We start from the raw sequence: 17,027 nt of genomic DNA on the forward strand, positions 1-17,027 counted from the left end.
CACTTGAATGCCAAAGGTCTGTTGTGCCCCACGACTCCAGGGACCACCATTTAGTCTGCATATATAAGGGTGCTCCCCTGTACTCCAGGGCATAGCACTTACATAAATTGAAATTATGTTTTCCTCTAAGAGTTTGATAGTGTCTGGCCTTACACTTAGGTCTTTAATCCATTTTGAGTTTATTTTTGTGCATGGTGTCAGGGAGTGTTCTAATTTCATACTTTTACATGTATCTGTCCAATTTTCCCAGCATCACTTATTGAAGAGGCTGTCTTTTCTCCACTGTATATGCTTGCCTCCTTTATCAAAGATAAGGTGACCATATGTGCGTGGGTTTATCTCTGGGCTTTCTATCCTGTTCCATTGATCTGTATTTCTGTTTTTGTGCCAGTACCAAACTGTCTTGATTACTGTAGCTTTGTAACATAGTCTGAAGTCAGGGAGCCTGATTCCCCCAGCTCCATTTTTCGTTCTCAAGATTGCTTTGGCTATTCGGGGTCTTTTGTGTTTCCATACAAATTGTGAAATTGTTTGTTCTAGTTCTGTGAAAAATGCCAGTGGTAGTTTGATAGGGATTGCATTGAATCTGTAGATTGCTTTGGGTAGTAGAGTCATTTTCACAATGTTGATTCTTCCAATCCAGGAACATGGTATATCTCTCCATCTATTTGTATCATCTTTAATTTCTTTCATCAGTGTCTTATAATTTTCTGCATACAGGTCTTTTGTCTCCTTAGGTAGGTTTATTCCTAGATATTTTATTCTTTTTGTTGCAATGGTAAACGGGAGTGTTTTCTTAATTTCACTTTCAGATTTTTCGTCATTAGTGTATAGAAATGCAAGTGATTTCTGTGCATTAATTTTGTATCCTGCTACTTTACCAAATTCATTGATTAGCTCTAGGAGTTTTCTGGTAGTATCTTTAGGATTCTCTATGTATAGTATCATGTCATCTGCAAATAGTGACAGCTTTACTTCTTCTTTTCCGATTTGGATTCCTTTTATTTCTTTGTCTTCTCTGATTGCTGTGGCTAACACTTCCAAAACTATGTTGAATAATAGTGGTGAGAGTGGGCAACCTTGTCTTGTTCCTGATCTTAGTGGAAATGGTTTCAGTTTTTCACCATTGAGGACAATGTTGGCTGTGGGTTTGTCATATATGGCCTTTATTATGTTGAGGAAAGTTCCCTCTATGCCTACTTTCTGCAGGGCTTTTATCATAAATGGGTGTTGAATTTTGTTGAAAGCTTTCTCTGCATCTATTGAGATGATCATATGGTTTTTCTTCTTCAATTAGTTAATATGGTGTATCACATTGATTGATTTGCGTATATTGAAGAATCCTTGCATTCCTGGGATAAACCCCACTTGATCATGGTGTATGATCCTTTTAATGTGCTGTTGGATTCTGTTTGCTAGTATATTGTTGAGGATTTTTGCATCTATGTTCATCAGTGATATTGACCTGTAGTTTTCTTTCTTTGTGACATCTTTGCCTGGTTTTGGTATCAGGGTGATGGTGGCCTCGTAGAATGAGTTGGGGAGTGTTCCTCCCTCTGCAATATTTTGGAAGAGTTTGAGAAGGATAGGTGTTAGCTCTTCTCTAAATGTTTGGTAGAATTCACCTGTGAAGCCATCTGGTCCTGGGCTTTTGTTTGTTGGAAGGTTTTTAATCACAGTTTCAATTTCAGTGCTTGTGATTGGTCTGTTCATATTTTCTATTTCTTCCTGGTTCAGTCTCGGCAGTTTGTGCATTTCTAAGAATTTGTCCATTTCTTCCAGGTTGTCCATTTTATTGGCATTAGAGTTTATTAGAGTTGCTTGTAGTAATCTCTCATGATCTTTTGTATTTCTGCAGTATCAGTGGTTACTTCTCCTTTTTCATTTCTAATTCTATTGATTTGAGTCTTCTCCCTTTTTCTCTTGATGAGTCTGGCTAATGGTTTATCAATTTTGTTTATCTTCTCAAAGAACCAGCTTTTAGTTTCATTGACTTTTGCTATTGTTTCCTTCATTTCTTTTTCATTTATTTCTGATCTGATCTTTATGATTTCTTTCCTTCCACTATCAAACTCTTAGAGGAAAACATAGGCAGAACACTCTATGACATACATCACAGCAAGATTCTTTTTGACCCAGCTCCCAGAGAAATGGAAATAAGAACACAAATAAACAAATGGGACCTAATGAAACTTAAAAGCTTTTGCACAGCAAAGGAAACCATAAACAAGACCAAAAGACAGCCATCAGAATGGGAGAAAATATTTGCAAATGAAGCAACTGACAAAGGATTAATCTCCAAGATTTACAAGCAGCTCATGCAGCTCAATAACAAAAAAACGAACAACCCAATCCAAAAATGGGCAGAAGACCTAAATAGACATTTCTCCAAAGAAGATATACAGATGGCCAACAGACACATGAAAGAATGCTCAACATCATTAATCATTAGAGAAATGCAAATCAAAACTACAATGAGATATCATCTCACACCGGTCAGAATGGCCATCATCAAAAAATCTAGAAACAATAAATGCTGGAGAGGGTGTGGAGGAAAGGGAACCCTCTTGCACTGTTGGTGGGAATGTAAATTGATACAGCCACTATGGAGAACAGTATGGAGGTTCCTTAAAAAGCTACAAATAGAACTACCATACGACCCAGCAATCCCACTACTGGGCATATACCCTGAGAAAACCATAGTTCAAAAAGAGTCATGTACCAAAATGTTCATTGCAGCTCTATTTACAATAGCCAGGACATGGAAGCAACCTAAATGTCCATCGACAGATGAATGGATAAAGAAGATGTGGCACATATATACAATGGAATATTACTCAGCCATAAAAAGAAATGAAATGGAGGTATTTGTAATGAGGTGGATGGAGTTAGAGTCTGTCATACAGAGTGAAGTAAGTCAGAAAAGGAAAAAGAAATACAGTATGCTAACACATATATACAGAATCTAAGGGGGGAAAAAAAAAAAAAGGCCATGAAGAACCTAGTGGCAAGACGGGAATAAAGACACAGACCTACTAGAGAATGGACTTGAGGATATGGGGAGGGGGTGGGGTGAGAGGTGACAGGGTGAGAGAGTGTCATGGACATATATACACTACCAAATGTAAAATAGCTAGCTAGTGGGAAGCAGCCGCATAGCACAGGGAGATCAGCTCGGTGCTTTGTGACCACCTAGAGGGGTGGGATGGGGAGGGTGGGAGGGAGGGAGATGCAAGAGGGAAGAGATATGGGGACATATTGTATATGTATAACTGATTCGCTTTGTTATAAAGCAGAAGCTAACACACCATTGTAAGGCAATTATACTTCAATAAAGATGTTTAAAAAAAAAAATTGAAATTATGAGTGTTATGGCTTGAAGGTGTGTGTTATGGTGGCTCTGAAACTCTAACAGGTGTGTGTAGTTTTGAGTGTTTCATGTGAATCATGTGAATTTTAGTTACTTGTTAGTGTTTTTATCAATCATGAATTTTAAAAACATTTTTGAGTACTCATATGAGCTTTATAGAAAAACAAGAGTGTTTAATTGTTTTGAGGAGAGACTGATGACTTAAAAATGATTTGATTTTGGAGTTGCTACTTGAAAGGATTGTATTTTCAGACTGCTCTTAATCATAAGTGGGGCATTCATAGTAATTTAATCTATAATTCTTTTATGATATTGTAAATTTCATTTAAGTAGCAACTTGCTTGTTAGTGTTCTCTTTAAAAATAGATATATTGGGCTTCCCTGGTGGCACAGTGGTTAAGAATCCAGCTGCCAGTGCAGGGGACATGGGTTTGAGCCCTGGTCCGGGAAGATGCCACATGCTGCGGAGCAACTAAGCCCGTGCACCACAACTACGGAGCCTGCGCTCTAGAGCCCGTGCTCCGCAACAAGAGAAGTGACCGCAATGAGAAGCCCACGCAGCACAACAAAGACTAGCCCCCGCTCTCCGCAACTAAAGAGAGCCCGCGCACAGCAATGAAGACCCAGTGCAGCCAAAAATAAATAAATTTTTAAAAATAGATATATTTTATCAATATTCAGAATATATAAAGAAGTCCTAAAACTCAACAACAAAAATGCAAACAATCCAACTTTAAAGTGGGCACAGAACTTGAATAGACATTTTTCTAAAGGTAGATATACAGATGGCCAATAAGCACATGAAAGGATGCTGAATATCACTAATCATTAGGAAAATGTAAGTCAAAACCACAAAGACATAACCACTTCACACCCATTAGGGTGGCTGTTATTAACTAAATAAAGGAAAAGCAAACCAAAAACCAGTAAACAACTAGTGTTGGTGTGAATGTGGAGAAATTGGAATCTTTGTGCATTACTGGTGGGGATGTGGATTGCTGCAGCTGCTGTGGAAAACAATACGAGTGTTCCTCAAAAATTAAGCATAGAATTACCATTTGATCCAGCAATTCCACTTCTAATTATACGCATAAAAGAACTGAAAGCAGGGACTTAAACAGATAGTTGTACACCCATGTTCATAGTGTGATTTGCAATAGCCAAAAGGTGGAAACAACTTTGAATGGATATACAAAGTGTCATTATATACATAGAAGGGAATATTATTCAGCCCTAAAAAGGAAGGCAATTCTGACACGTGCTACAATATAGATGAACCTTGAGAACGTTATGCTAAATGAAGTAAGCTAGTCACAAAGGGACAAATGCTGTGCGATTCCACTTTTTGAGGTACCCAGGGTAGTCAGGTTCATAGAGACGGAATGCAGAATGGTGGTTGCCAGGGGCTGAGAGGAGAGGGAAGTGGGAAAATATTGTTTAATGGTTATAGAGTTTCAGTCTGGGATGATGAAAAAGTTCTGGAGTTCTTAAGTTCTTAAGTTCTGGTTGCACAACAATGTGACTATACCTGATGCCACTGAACTGTACATTTAAAAATGGTTAAAATGATAAATTTTCTATTTATATTTTGCCACAGCAAAAACAAATTAAAACAGATTTATTTAGAATTATTTACTGAGATATCTGTGAAATAATATACAGTTTATCTAATTCTACTCTCTAGGTTTTGATTCTCCTGTAAGTCTTTCTCCTTATCTAACCTCCCTGGCAGTATCTCACTTTTCTCTCTTATTTGTTCACTGAATCTGTTACATATATACAGTAGGACTGTACAGCTTTACTGCAGTGTGCATATGAGGGTTGACTCTTTATATTATTTATAGCTTTCCATAGGATTAGAATATTGTTTTATACCATTATCACTTTCTCTGATAGCAAAAGTTTAATGTTTCAAATGGTCTTGTTTTGTAATATCCACTCAGCATTTATTGAGTAAAATGAAGATCTAGATTTGGGAGTCATCAACACATAGGTGGTTTTTAAAGCTAAGGGAATGGATGAGGTCTCCCATAGGAGAGTGTAGAGAGTGTCAAGAGAAGAGGAACACAGGCAAAACCATGATGACCACTGGATTGGGTAGGAATAAATTTGACTGTCAGTATCAAAAATCATGACAGCAGTAGCTTAAACAAGTAAAGCAATGTTATGTGAGGAAAAATAAACAAGGAGTCCTGAAGTAGACAATTGTAGGATTGATATGGCTACACAGAAGTAAGCAATCAGGCTCACTCTAGCTTCTTCCTTCTGTTTTTAGTATGTGGCTTTCATTTTTATGATCCTGGATTTTTTTGTAACAGGAGGGAGGAAGGAAAGGATGAAATTACTATCTATATAAGGATAATTTCCCATTCTTTATGCTAGCCTTCATTCTTAAAATCTAGTCATACATGTATGTCCCTACTAGAATCAGAAATTCTATATACCCAGAATTTCTCTCCCTATCTTCTTTCCCCTTACTTTCCCAATGATTTCTCTCTCTTCCAAAAGACCTGTTTGTTTTTCTGGATTATCTTGTTCCATTAGTGGCTCACCCATTCGAGCTGAAAGTGTTAGTTCCCTTAAGTTTTGACTTTTTGGGATAATCATCAAAAAGGTACGTCAGTTATGTCTCTTAAGAGATCTCTTGACTTCATTCTCTTCTCCCAGTCTTCATTGTCACCTTTTTTTTGAATTGGGCTTCTTTTTGTGCATCTCACTTCCTTCTTCCCTCCATTCCTCTTAGAGACTTGTCATTTAGTATAAAGTCCACATTTCTTTCTCTTTCTACTTGACCCACTTTTTAGTTGCACTAAACTTAGTGTTCTCTGAATAGATCTTTTTATTTTCGTATATCTGTATTCTTTCTGGAATGTCTTTCTTTCTCAATGAATTTCTTCTTTCTTCAGTCCCCAGCTAAAGTGTCTCCTCTTTTGCAATGCATTTTCTGGTATCTGTTTCATTCCAGACAAAGCTTCTTCTTTGACCTGAAATTATTTTGAATATATCTTCATTTTTCTTTCATCGTACCATATTATATTTCTATTTGCTTATGTCTCTCTCCTCCATTAAAATTTGAACTCTTTGAGGGCAGTGAGAATCATATTTTTATCCTTGAAACTGAGCAGAATGATTGACGATTGTGGGCCCTTGGTAAATGGTTGAAATGGTAAATTCTTTAATGAGAATAGTAGACTGTTTTCTATCATCAGATGTGAAGTTGCAGTACATAATCTCCAATATTTCCTATAGTTTTTTAACTTTTGTGATCGTATGTTTAAAGTTTGATATAGTAATATTATGTAAAATCATATTATTACATTTTGAGTTTATTCCACTTTTGACAAATAGACATAACCATGTAATTTCAAAAACTTATTTATTTTAATTAATATCATTTGTATCACCCTATGATTAGGTAAATTTAATTTTAAAGGTCCAGAAATAGAAGGAAAAAAAGTCAGTGATGAGTAATTTTTAAATGATCAGAAACGATAAACCAAGGACATATGCAGGTAGTTATTTAATTAACTGACTGTACAATTCAGGTGCCTAAAAATAATCACTTTCTAGAGAAGCATAGGTTTTAATTATTAGAATTAATTCAGTTTTTTTTTTATTTACTTGAAAAAAAGTTTAGTTGAATTGTTGATATGACACTTCATGAAAATGCATGGGACAGATTTTGCAATTTATGGGGAAAATTTTTTTGAAGATCTGTGATTCCGAATAATGCTTCTGTGTCTTAAATTATTTCCTTGACATCAGATGGTTTATATAGGCCATATTGACCTAATTTGCAATCATTTATTCCTTGGAATTTCTTTATCAGCTGATACTTCATCACAGAAAGTCAAATAACCTTTTTTTTTTCCTGTCATAAATTACTATTTTTGGAAGATCTCTAACTATGGAAATGATATTAAATATACTATTTGAGACCGTGCATATGTTAAATTGTTAAATAATTGTTTCTCAAGTGAGTGGCTTGATTTTTTTTTTTTAATTTATTTTTAACATCTTTATTGAAGTATAATAGCTTTACAATGGTGTGTTAGTTTTTGCTTTATAACAAAGTGAATCAGTTATACATATACATATGTCCCCATATCTCTTCCCTCTTGCATCTCCTGCCCTCCCACCCTCCCTATCCCACCCCTCTAGGTGGCCACAAAGCACCAAGCTGATCTCCCTGTGCTATGCGGCTTCTTCCCACTAGCTATCTATTTTACGTTTGGTAGTATATATATGTCCATGCCACTCTCTCACTTTGTCCCAGCTTACCCTTCCCCCTCCCCGTATCCTCAAGTCCATTCTCTAGTAGGTCTGCATCTTTATTCCCGTCTTGCCCCTAGGTTCTTCTGACCATTTTTTTTCTTTTTTGTTTTAGATTCCATATATATGTGTTAGCATATGGTATTTGTTTTTCTCTTTCTGACTTAACTTCACTCTGTATGACAGCCTCTAGGTCCATCCACCTCACTACAAATAACTCAGTTTCGTTCCTTTTTATGGCTGAGTAATATTCCATCATATATATATGTGCCACATCTTCTTTATCCATTCATCTGTCGATGGACACTTAGGTTGCTTCCATGTCCTGGCTATTGTAAATAGAGCTGCAATGAACATTTTGGTACATGACTCTTTTTGAATTATGGTTTTCTCAGGGTATATGCCCAGTAGTGGGATTGCTGGGTCGTATGGTAGCTCTATTTTTAGTTTTTTAAGGAACCTCCATACTGTTCTCCATGGTGGCTGTATCCATTTACATTCCCACCAACAGTGCAAGAGGGTTCCCTTTCCTCCACACCCTCTCCAGCATTTATTGTTTCTAGATTTTTTGATGATGGCCATTCTGACCGGTGTGAGGCGATACCTCATTGTAGTTTTGATTTGCATTTCTCTAATGATTAATGATGTTGAGCATTCTTTCATGTGTCTGTTGGCAATCTGTATATCTTCTTTGGAGAAATGTCTATTTAGGTCTTCTGCCCATTTTTGGATTGGTTTGTTTGTTTTTTTGATATTGAGCTGCATGAGTTGCTTGTATGTTTTGGAGATTAATCCTTTGTCAGTTGCTTCATTTGCAAATATTTTCTCAAATTCTGATGGTTGTCTTTTGGTCTTGTTTATGGTTTCCTTTGCTGTGCAAAAGCTTTTAAATTTCATTAGGTCCCATTTGTTTATTTTTGTTTTTATTTCCATTTCTCTAGGAGGTGGGTCAAAAGGGATCTTGCCGTGATTTATGTCATAGAGTGTTCTGCCTATGTTTTCCTCTAAGAGTTTGATGGTGTCTGGCCTTACATTTAGGTCTTTAATCCATTTTGAGTTTATTTTTGTGTATAAAAATATGGAACGCTTCATGAATTTGCGTGTCATCCTTGCACAGGGGCCATGCTAATCTTCTCTGTATCGTTCCAATTTTAGTATATGTGCTGCCGAAGCGAGCACGGCTTGACTTTTTGATGTTGCCTGAACTATGTAGTTCTAAAGAATAATTTTGTGCTTCTAAAGAATAATTTGATAACAGCAGCAGTGGCTGTTTCTAAAATTAACGCTCGTCATAGTATTGTCTTCGAAGAATTAGAAAAACTTCTCTTCATTCTTTATACTGACCCTTCTGGCTTCTTGGTTTATGTCTTGTTTGTTGGTTCATTTAGCCCTGTCTCCTAGCTAAGTGGGCTTTGGTGATTCCATATTGTATGAACACTTTATCATACTGTTCACTTTGGAGAAAGGTTGTAGGTAATAGTATAAGCCTGCTAATAAACGTGGGTATATGCATTAAATAATTTCTAAAGTTTCTTTTATTCACGAAGTTGCCAGATTAGAGTTTCTCTGAGCATGTTTTAAGAACTTAAGAAATTCTACTCTTTCTGTATATCTTATAAGTGTCTTTTTGAGAAAAAAGAAAGAAAGTATTGTCAAAACCATGAAAGTTAAGTGAATAAAATAAAATAATTAGAACATTACCTATTATATTTTGGTATTAACAAAAATAATGGAGAATACTATACAGGTGAGGTGGTAGTTAGTGTAGACTTATTTCAGCCTAAATAACCAACAGTTCATGTAGCAGCTTCTTAGACTTCCTTTTGCTGTATTAGCTTAATTGCATTTAGAAGACATCTTAAGTATATGTAATATTTCTGTCTCTTTATAGAGGCCTTTCTGTATGGGAATTTCTATAAGTTATGCATTGCTAAACTTCTACTAATTTATATGTGAATATGTATATTGGTACTGTTGAATAGAAGTGTACAAAGTTTTTCTGTTAAATTTGTAGTTTATGGAGAATGTGTGTGTTTAAAGAATGCTGTGCATTATCAATACAAGAAGGAAAGGTTAACAGATAGTGGTTTCAATTTGGTTTATATGGTCTAGGTATTAGGAAAGTTTATGTTGTGTGGTAATTATACTACTGATATTTTCAGTGATTAATTAATCACGCAATAATCTTACATAAAAAACCGACCTTATTTTTGAATAGGGTATAACTAAATGGTGATGAAGGACTTAATTTTCTGAAATACAGCATCATTTTTGTAATTCCCTATGTAATCATAAGAAGTATAAAGCCTTGAAAAATAATATGATTTCATGTTTTATTTTTATTTTTGATTTAAATATAAAGAAGCATATTGTGAGAAGAACAGATTTGTAAGCTTGCAGATTGAGGGTAAAAATGGTAAGAGAGAATCCATTTTTTCTTAACTGTTTATGCCTAAATAGGATAGTAACTGAATAGTATATAATATAAAGTATTTATTCAATATTCCATATATTGTAATAAACATTACTTGTTTGTAGGTGATGTTATTTTTAATGTTCTTTGAAATTAAGACTAATTTTTAAATGTGTAAATATAGAATTATCACTGAAAGGACTCTTTTCTTCTGTTTTACAGTGGGGTGGCTTTTCCTTTTATTTGGGGTTAATTGCTAGAATATTACTACTAAATGTGGGTGATATGGTGTTTTAATGGAATGACTGTTACCAAGTCTGGAACTGATTGCACCTATTTGTTCATATTAGGGCTTCCTAATCAGACAGAACAGTAATTCTCAAACTTTTGGGTCTCATGATCCTTTTAGACTCCTAAAACTTTTTGAGGATCCCAGAGGGCTTTTGTTATTGTGGGTTATAGCTATTGATATTTACCATATGAGAAATTAAAACAAATATAAAAATATTGCTATATTAATTCATTTTAAAATAACAACAATAGTATTTTAAAATCACAACTGATGCTATTTTCCAAATTTAAAAAAATGTGAGAAAAGTGGCCTTGTTTTACATGTTTTGCACATCTCTTTAATGTATGGCTTAATAAAAAACAATGGATTCTGCCTTCAATCCATTGCCATGTCACATTCACATAGCCTCTGGAAAACTTGACTTTCACTTGTGAGAGAATGAGAGTGAAAAAGGTAAATAACATCTTGGTGTTATTATAAAAATAATTTTGATGTCACTGCCCTCCTGAAAGAGTCTCATGGACCACCTACCCCTGTCCCTAAGTGGCTCCAGACCATGTGTTGAGAACTGCTGAGCTAGAAGTATAAGCATTTGTTCTAAAGGTTAAGAATGCCTGAAAGCAAAACTTCCTTGGAAAAGAACATAGCCTATGTGATAATTTTGTACTTAGTTATTTCTAATCAGATTTTAGTTTTTCTTTCTTTCTTTTTTTAATGGTCTTAGTTGCAGCACATGGGGTCTTTCATTGCGGTGTGCAGGCTTCTCTCTAGTTGTGGCACGTGGGCTCCGGAGCACATGGGCTCTGTAGTGTGGAACTTGGGCTCTCTATTTGTGGCGTACAGGCTTAGTTGCCCCGCAGCATGTGGGATCTTCGTTCCCCGACCAGGGATCGAACCAGCGTCCCCTACATTGCAAGATGGATTCTTAACCACTGGACCACCAGGGAAGTCCCAGATTTTAGTTTTTCTTGACCAAATCTGTAGAGTTTAAATTTCCTGTTAAGAATGTTAATACTGTTGTTCTAATCCTTCCTACATGAACAATACTGGACCTGAAAATGGAAAGAAACATCATGATAATATTTCTTTTAATAACATGCTTAACTGTTGCCCACCTATAAGGAACTGAAGTACCAAGCAGTATTGAGAGTATTAGACCTCCAAGTGTTATTTTGTGACTTTAATTAATTAATGTTGTTTTGTCACTTAAGTGGAATGCTGAAATATAAAATGAAGTGTTCAATTAAATTAATTTTGGGAGAGTGATGGTGAGATTGTATTTTCATACAATATGTGAATTTTGTATTCTTGCCAATTCTTGAGCTTTTCTTGGGAAAAAATATACTTGTCTTGAATATTGGGGATGCTGATAAGCATCACTGAAAATTAGTGGTGTTTGAAGCTATCAGACTAACTTTCATCAACTCACCATCAATGACTTTTTATAGTAGTCTCAAAAATACTCTTAGAACAATTGGAATTGGGTGGAGTATAAGTTTATAGTTGAAAATTCACTGGGTGTAAGAACAAATAAAAAAGCTTGCTTTTGCCCATGAGTTGGATTGCATTCGTGCAGTTCAGTAGCCAAAAACTTTGATCAAGAGACACAGCTAGTAACTTAAAACCTTCATTACTCTTTGTCCTCAGCCTTCTTTCTGAGCCTCTCTCTTCTTTCTTGCCCTCTTGTCCTTCACCTCTCCCACTTTCAAAAACCCTCTTTCTTGTGTATCATATTTATATTGGTGTGGTTGTTTTGTTTGGTGTTTGCTTAGGGTACTCCTCAGCCCCTGTTTGTTAGTTGCAACTTTTCCTAACTCATAACAGTTTAATTTGTTTGCTCAGTGTTAGAAAACTGCCCAGCCTTGTCCTGGGAAATGAAATTTTAGTTTGGTCTTTACAGTGTTTGCTTTATATTCTTGATTTAAAAAAAAAATATGACTCTTGATCCTATACTTCAATGACAGAATATGTGTTGAAATACATTAGTAGTTATGTAAGAAGTTTTTGCATTCATTGACTCATAAAACAGTATGTATCTCAAAGAGTCAGAGTGAGATCATCTTTTTTTTCACCAAAGATCTGTGCTGAGTCATGTTTTAAGGTAAAATTATGTTGCGTGATAAAGCTGAGGTACTTTTATTCGGATTGGAGACTAAATGTCTGTTTAATTTACTCAGTGAAATGTAATGCTGTTTATGGAATTTAGCCATCTTGGGTAAGGTAGAGATAAATATTTTTGAGACACTTTGAAACCATTAAAGAAAGGAAGTTTTGGAGAAAATTGAAGCAGTTCTCATTTGTCCCTTTATTGATCTTTTTCTTGGTGTTATTTTAGAAACCCAAAGTTATATTATGTGTATAGCTTGATTGAATGTACATGTTAGGTACACAGTAATTCTCTCAACAATGAGTTGGCTTATATGAAATACAGCAGAGCAGATTTACTTATGCTTATATCTCTTCAACTCTGAGAAATTCTGTGTGAATAATTATGAATTTTGAGTCATGCTTAATCGACAAGTTTGAGAAGAGGAGACTTGAAGGTTGGGTAAAAGGAAAAGTTGGCAATTTGGATAGCAGAACTGTGGTAGAAAAATTTGAAATGCAGCCTTAGAAAAGCTCAAACAGTAAGGCAGAGTAAATCTGAGCCCTAGGATTGATCCATTTCTTCTGTTAAGGAGGTATGGTAGGAAGGGAGAGGAAGCCAAAATTATTTTATAGGGCGACAGAGTCTGAATAGTACACAGTTGACCTTTGAACAATGTGGGTTTGAACAGTGTGGGTCCACTTATACGTGGATTTTTTTCAATAGTAAATACTACAGTACTATACAATATAAGGTTGGTTGAATCCGAGGATCTGGAACCACAGACACAGATGAACTGAAATATGTATATGGAGGGCCGACTATAGGTTATACATGGATTTTTGACTGCATGGAGGGTCAGTGCCCCTAACTCCTGTGTTTTTCAAGGGTCAACTCGACTTTGCTTAATTCTGAGTAGCTCCAAAATGAAGTTAATAGTTAAGAGTAGAAGTAAGGCTCTGTAACTTTAAATATTAGGGAGAGTGTTTGAGAAATACTTGCTCAGTTATAGTTAATACTTGGATTAAATAAATGTGGTCTAAATCTTTTTCCAATTCAAGTTTTTCTTTGTAGTCCCAGAATAATATTTTTAAGTTATGTAAGTTTCAGGTGTGCAGCATTATAATTTGACATCTCTACAGGCATACCTTTTTTCATTGTGCTTTGCTTTATTGTGCTTCACACATGTTTTTTTTTTTTTTTTTTTTTTTTTACAAATTGAAAGTTTGTGGCAACCCTACAATGAGCAAGTCTTCGATGTCATTTTTCCAACAGAATCTGCTCACACCTTGTCTCTGTGTCACATTTTGGTAATCTTCACAGTATTTCAAACTGTTCCATCGTTATTATATTTGTTATGGTGATCTGTGATCAGTGATCTTTGATGTTACTACTATGACTCACTGAAGGGTCAGATGATGGTTAGCATTTTTAGCCATAAAGTGTTTTTAAGGTATTAAGGTATGTACATGGTATTTTTAGACAATGCTACTGTACACTTAATAGACTACAGTATAGTGTAAACATAACTTTTGTATGCACCAGGAAACCAAAAAATTCGTGTGACTTTATTTCGGTATTCTCTTTATTGTGGTGGTCTGGAACTGAACCCAAAATATCCCCTAAATATGCGTGTACACACTACAACGTGATCATCAGCACATTTCTAGTTACCATCCATCACCATACAGCTGACGCCCTTTACCCATTTCACCCATTCCCCCCAGCTCCCTTTCCCTTTGGTAAACACTAATCTGATCTCTGTATCTGTGAGTTTGTTTTTGTTTTATTTTGTTTGTTCATTTGTTTTTTTATGTTCCACACATGAGTGAAATTTTACGGTATTTGTCTTTCTTTGCTTAACTTTCGTCACTTAACATAAAACTTTCAGGGTCCATCCATGTTGTCGCAAATGGCAGGATTGGATTTAATTCTTTTTTGTGGTGGGGTAATTTTCCTTTGTGTATATGTACCTCATTTTCTTTATCCATTCATGCACCCATGGACACTTAGGTTATTTCCATATCTTGGCCATTGTAAATAATGCTGCAATAAACATAGGGGTTCATATATCTTTTCAAATTGTTTTTGTGTTCTTCAGATAATACCTAGAAGTAGAATAGCTGGGTCAGATGGTAGTTCTATTCTTAATTTTTTGAGGAATCTCTATACTGTTTTCCATGGTGGCTGCACCAATTTTCAGTCCCACCAACAGTGTACAAGGGTTTCCTTTTCTCCACATCTTCTCCAATATTTATAATTTTTTTCTTTTTGCTAATAGCCATTCTGACAGGTGTGAGGTGATCTCTCATTGTGGTTTTGATTTGCATTCCCTCATAATTAGTGATGTTGAACATCTTTTCATGTACCTGTTGGCCATCTGTATGTCTTCTTTAGAAAAATGTCTATTCATTAAAAAATGTCCATTTTTTAATCACCTTGTTTGTTTTTGAGTTGTATGGGTTCTTTATATATTTTGGATAATAATCTCTTACTGGATTTACAAATATCTTCTCCCATTCAGTAGGTTGCCTTTTCGTTTTGATGATGGTTTCCTTCACTGTGCAGAAACTTTTTAGTTTGATGTAGTCCCATTTGTTCATTTTTGCTTTTGTTTCCCTTGCTTTTGCAATTAGATCCACAAAAATATCTCTAAGACTCATATAAATGAAGTTACCTCCTATGTTTTCTTCTAGGTGTTTTATGGTTTCAGGTCTTACATTCAGGTCTTTAATCCATTTTGAGTTAATTTTTGTGTGTGGTGTGAGATAGTGGTCTAGTTTGATTCTTTTGGCAATTAATTGCCCATATATTTGTGGTTTTATTTCTGGACTCTCAGTTCTGTTCCATTGATCTGTGTGTCTGTTTTTGTGTGAGTTCCATACTGTTTTGATTACTGTAGCTTTGTAGTGTACAGTTGACCCTTGAACATTATGGAGGTTAGGGTTGCCACTCTCCATGCAGTTGCAAATTCATGTATAACTTATAGTTGGCCCTTGTATACACAGTTCCTCCATATCCATGGTTCTGCATCCTTGGATTAAACCAACCTCAGATTGTGTAGTACTCTATCTAGTATTTATTATTGAAAAAAATCCGTGGGTAAGTGCAGTTCAAACATGTGCTTTTTAAAGGTTTGCTGTAGTTTGAAATCAGGGAACATGATAACCTCCAGCTTTGTTCTTCTTTCTCAAGATTGTTTTGGCTATTTGGTGTCTTTTGTGGTTCCATACAGATTTTAAGATTGTTTGTTTTAGTCATGTGAAATATGCCATTGGAATTTTGATAGGGATTGCATTGAATCTATAGATTGCTTTGGGTAGTATAGACATTCTAACAGTATAAATTCTTTCAGTCCATAAGCATGAAATATCTTTCCATTCATTTGTGTCTTCTTCGATTTCTTTCGTCAGTGTCTTGAAGTTTTCAGTGTATAGGTCTTTCACCTCCTTGGTTAAATTTATTGCTAGGTATTTTATTCTTTTTTATGTAGTGGTAAATGGGATTTTCTTAATTTCTCTTTCTGATAGTTCGTTCTTAGTGTATAGAAAAACCACAGACTTAAGTATATTGATTTTGTATCCTGTGACTTTACTGAATTCATTTATTGGTTTGAACAGGTTTTATTTGTGGCATCATTAGAACTTTGTATGTATAGTATCATGTCATCTGCATATAGTGACAGTTTTACTTCATTCTTTCTGATTTGGATCACTTTTATTAATTTTTCTTGCCTAATTGCTACGGCTAGGATTTCCAGTAGTGTGTTGAATAGAAGTGGTGAGAGTGGGTATCCTCTTATTCCTGATCATCTTTGAGTATGTTAGTATGTTAGCTGTGGCTTTGTCATATATGGCCTTTATTAGGTTGAGGTATGTTCACTCCATACCCACTTGGTTGAGAATTTTTATGATAAATGGATGTTGAATTTTGTCAAATGCTTTTTCTGCATCTATTGAGATGATCATGTGATTTTTATCCTTCATTTTGTTAATATATGGTATCATGTTGATTGATTTGCGGATGTTGAACATTCTTGCATCCTTGGAATAAATCCCACTTGATCATGGTGTATGATTCTTTTAATGTATTGCTTGATTTGGTTTGCTGATATTTTGTTGAGGGTTTTTACATCTTTGTTCATCAAGGATGTTGGCCTGTAATTTCCTTTTATGGTGTCCTTGTCTGGTTTTGGTATCAGGGTAATGCTGGCTTCATAAGATGTGTTTGGAAGGTTTTCTTCCTCTTTAATTTTTTGGAAGAGTTTGAGAAGGAGTTTGACAAGGATTGGTATTCTTTGAATGTTTTATATAATTTGCCAGTGAAGCCATCTGATCCTAGACTTCTGTTTGTTGGGAGCTTTTGATTACAGTTTCAGTCTCCTTACTAGTAATTGTTCTATTCAAATTTTCTGTTTCTTCATGATTCAGTCTTGGAAGCTTGGATGTTTCTAGGAATTTTCCATTTTTTCTAGGTTGTCTAATTTGTTGGCGTATAATTGTTCATAGTAATCCCTTATGATATTTTGTATTTCTGTGGTATCAGTTGTAATTTCTCCTCCTTCATTCTGATTTTATTTGTTTGAGTCCCCTCT

At 35.2% G+C, this 17,027-nt stretch overlaps 1 protein-coding gene and 1 non-coding gene across 9 annotated transcripts in view; one reads left to right on the top strand and one right to left on the bottom strand.

The window, feature by feature from the left end:
* The window catches only part of CSNK1G3 (casein kinase 1 gamma 3), a 132,036-nt gene that overhangs the window by 60,213 nt on the left and 54,796 nt on the right, over positions 1–17,027 (top strand). The gene's annotated exons all lie outside the window — the stretch shown is intronic.
* LOC137760389 (U6 spliceosomal RNA) lies at positions 8,715–8,821 on the bottom strand. The gene has a single exon (XR_011073335.1). It is a non-coding gene; the product is annotated as a U6 spliceosomal RNA (small nuclear RNA).

This window comes from Eschrichtius robustus, chromosome 2, assembly GCF_028021215.1.
Source record: "Eschrichtius robustus isolate mEscRob2 chromosome 2, mEscRob2.pri, whole genome shotgun sequence".
Lineage (NCBI taxonomy): Eukaryota > Metazoa > Chordata > Mammalia > Artiodactyla > Eschrichtiidae > Eschrichtius > Eschrichtius robustus.